The sequence below is a fragment of the Merops nubicus genome, unplaced genomic scaffold (assembly GCF_000691845.1).
Source record: "Merops nubicus isolate BGI_N331 unplaced genomic scaffold, ASM69184v1 scaffold7259, whole genome shotgun sequence".
NCBI lineage: Eukaryota > Metazoa > Chordata > Aves > Coraciiformes > Meropidae > Merops > Merops nubicus.
Genome location: NW_008630089.1, coordinates 30,858 through 35,129, shown reverse-complemented (window position 1 = coordinate 35,129; position 4,272 = coordinate 30,858).

Here is a 4,272-nt window from a genome sequence, read left to right as displayed (position 1 = left end):
AGAACAAAATAAATTACCTTTGCAATCTAACAAAGTTTCAGTTGCCCAAGAAGAAAAAAGCATCTATTTTTCCTGCAAAATCAAAGTACTCCCATCTAAAAAGACAAGGAGAATGATAATAATAATAATAATAACAATAAAAGTAAAAATTTAATTTTTTTGTCTAACCAAGATTTCTGCAGTGAAACTGAACATTATCTAGGGTGCTGGAGGACAAATGGGGCAGGAAGGGTGTGAAGGGGCAGAGCTTTATCCTCTGCAAGTGGGAGTGAGGTGGTGCCAGTGGGTGCTGCAGGTGGTATCAGGAGTGCTTGGGTGCTGCTAATAATAATAACAATAAAAGTAAAAATTTAATTTTTTTGTCTAACCAAGATTTCTGCAGTGAAACTGAACATTATCTAGGGTGCTGGAGGACAAATGGGGCAGGAAGGGTGTGAAGGGGCAGAGCTTTATCCTCTGCAAGTGGGAGTGAGGTGGTGCCAGTGGGTGCTGCAGGTGGTATCAGGAGTGCTTGGGTGCTGCACACCCCTGGCAGCACCCCTGCCATGACGGTCGCTTTGTGCAGAGAGCCTTCACCCGCCAGCCCAACATTGTTTAATTCTTAAACTTATGTGTACTTTAACCAGATTCTTTTCTTCAGCCTGATGAAAAATATTCTGTTTGATGTTTTTGCAGACAGCATCTTAAGGCGTTACTTCGACTTCTTCTCTGGCGCTGCCCTTCCCGCAGTCATTATTACTCATTAGGTATATTGTGCAGAAAGCAAAGTAGGTCAGGGATGAAAAGCCCCATCCTAGTGAGAGGCACCAGTACTACACAAAGCTATTTTCAACTTTCATGAGATAAAAAATGTTTTCTGTAGGATGAAAGCTGTCACTGCCAACTTAGAAATGAATGCCAACTATGTAAAAACTTTCATTTCAGATTCCCAGGCTTTCATATGTTAAACACATTGTTTTAGAAACCCATTTGAAAGATAATTCCCCCTGGATAAGCCACACTTGCTGGATCCCCAGTAGGGTATTTGTCTGAGTTAAGGGACCTGTACTCAACTGGTGTAAGTCACTGTTAGCCCCATGAGGATGAGACCATGTTCACCCAGTGAGGTCCTCAAGAGTCCCCAGATGGGGAGCAATAGAGGAGATGATCCCTGGGTGGGTACCTGTGGGCAGGATGATAGCCTGGAGCTTGACGACTGAAAAAATCCCTCACAGCTGCCACCTACCTGTGTATGGCACTGAAAGACTAAACTGGCATCTACTGTCCAGGATGACCTGAAAAGCCAAGATGACAACTTCAATAGCAGCACCTCAGTACAAGCCATTCTTCAATCACTTTTACTTTGCATTGTGACCCATTAGTTAAAGTGGAGCTTTAATTTCTGACTGCTCCTCCAACTTTTATTTCATGTTACTTGGAGATGTCAGATAAATACATAGACTCTCTGAAGTGATCCTTAATCTCTTTAAATTTGTGGACAACTCTATTTGGGATCTCAATTTAACAAAACACTCAGAAAATGCTTCATTTTATTTGATTTCCACAAGGATGTAAATGTAGGTTTTGAGTAGAAATTAGACTGCATGCATAGTATGTCCCTTCATCAACAGAATATGTCTGAAGCATTTTGAACTGCTAGAAAGGTAATTAATAAAATTATGCTTTCAAGTTATTGCTGCATAAAATAAGTTGACATATATGGCAACAGTACTGTTGCTAAAAATGCTTTGTTGATGTAATCACCTTGGTCTGCTGATTAGAGGAGTTTTTTATCTTTCCATTAAAAATTGGGATATTACAGTTGAAATTGAATCTTACTTTTCTCTTTAAAAAAATAGTAGTTTACAATTAAAATGTAATATATGGCAACTTAAAGGAAGGTGTAAATTTATTATCATGTATTACAACAATATAAATGACATTAAAAGTAACACACAGTGTATGTTTGCAGCCATGGTTTTAGAGAAAGTAATTCTACAACTAGGGGAAGTTATTCAGTAAGCGCTTGGAAGCTGGGTTTGCTATAACTGACAAATCATTTTTTAAAATCAGAAGTAATTTCTACTGAATGCACAAATGAAGCATTTTCTACTTTACATTTTTTTTGAAATAGCTCTGGTCAACAACTAGATCATTTAAATTGAAAGCCAAGTACTCAGCTAAAACTCAAAAAACCTAGTCAGTTAAAAATAATGTGAGACAATGAAAACTACTAGTTCTAAGAGAATCAAAGGACAGGTGACCATAAATAATTAATTTAATTAGACAAACAGAAGTGTTACCTCCTCTGTTTAGTTGCTTGAAGTGCTGTGGCACGTTCACTTCGTGCTATGGATACAGCACATCTAAGGTAACATTACTGAGGTAAATCAAACAATAACAAAGTGTTGATTTCACATATTTTAATTAATTCCGTTTTCATTCAGATTGTAAGAAAAAAGAAACAACATATAATAAATAAGAGGTGCTTTGTCTGGCACTTCAAAATTAAGTAACTTACAAATTAAGGATCTGAATAAATGTTTGTAAACTACAACTCCACAGATAAATTAATTTAGATCTTGTTTACCTTCTAGTGTTCCAAAACAAAATATAAATTCAGATGTGTTATGATTTAGACCTAGCCTGGCTCACCCCTGGCCCTTATAACCTATCAGCTGGTTCAGTTGGATCCTGGCTGAGCCTCCTCCCAACTTCTGGTGAAAATTAACCATATCTTAGCTGAATCAGAACAACATCTATTATTGAGCATAGGCCTTTGTGTGTGGAAATATTCTAGAAGTACAAATTTTAAACAAGCAGCAATCAAGGATTAGCCATTAATGACTGAAATAATAATTAGAAACAATGGTTTAAATCCCTTTGGTTTAAATGGGTGTTTCAGAGGGGGATACCAACCTGTAGGTATCCACCAGTTTATTATAAATCCAGGAGGCTCAGTGACTATACTTCCTCCTGCTGTAATCCCACTGTTTGTGCCAAGAAAATTATTTCAATTTGAGGGAGCACAGGCTATCAGGACAAGACATTCAGATCTGTAATCTTAGAGCCACCTTGGTGCTGAGTAGAAATGTGCTACACTGCTTAAAGGTACACAGTTATCTGCTGTTGCTGCATGTGCCATTTGGTTGATTATCTTATCTGTCATTTCAGAAAAGTTTGAGCTAAACCAGGCAGGATAGTGTCTGTCTTGTATATTTTTTTTATATCACATCTACATTCAGGTTTTCCAAGTGGTCTAGAAAAGATATAATGCCAGCCAAAAGAAAAGTTAATCAAGTGCAAGGAAATAATTTTATGGAAAAAATATTAACTAAAGATTTCTGCACTCGCTTACACATATTCTTTAAATGCCTCTACCCACTAAAGGACTATTTTGTTTGTCAGATGTTTCCTAGAACTAATATATCATGAAGGATTTCCAAGCTGCAGCAGATTTCTTAACCGCTGGCTCTGGATTTCCTGAAAGGGGTTTTTCAGGGGGGGAAATCCAAAAAACTCTGATGCAAAAAAAAAAGGAGAGAGAGAGAGAGAGAGAGAGAGAGAGAGAGAGATGGAAAAATTTGGTGCCAAACCAAAACAGTACAAAACAAGAAACCCTGATTAAGTTAACAATGGAAAAACAGCAAAACCAAACAGAACCCAAACAAAACCAACACCCAAGTACTTGATTCCTTGATCAGAAGGGAAAAATGTGTAAAAAACCCATATTTGCTTGATTTAGTCTTCCAACAACAAAAAAAAACCTAAGCAGTTCCATACAAAGGGAACTAAGCAAAACCAAAAAGATCCAGAAAGGCAGAAGATGAAGGTTGCAACTGCTGGCTTTCCAGTGGGTTGGCCTGGAGGAGAGAGGTGTGAGAGCAGAGTGGACCTGCTGAGCAGTGGGCAGCAGAATGTGGCTGTAGGTGCCACAAGAGGTGCCTGCAGGACACCAGGGAGCTCAGGATAACATCCTTCCCCAGTGCCCAAGGGAACAGGAACTGTTTTCCCTCCCTGACACATGTCCTTCACCGTATATAAGGGGAAAATCTGCAAAGCAGCTAAAGGTACAAGGCTGCAAATGGAAACTCCCAACACTACATCTATCATGTCTTCTCAGAAAATGAAATGTCAAAAGTAATTTGGGCTTTTAGGAGGACATGGAAAGATGAAAAACATCGTAAGGGTTAAGTGACTTGGTCGGTAATAGAAATAAGGCTGTATACGCTTCTGAAAATGATCCGCAGCTCACTTAGGCACAGAGAAATTGTAATAGATGTTGCTTTTCGA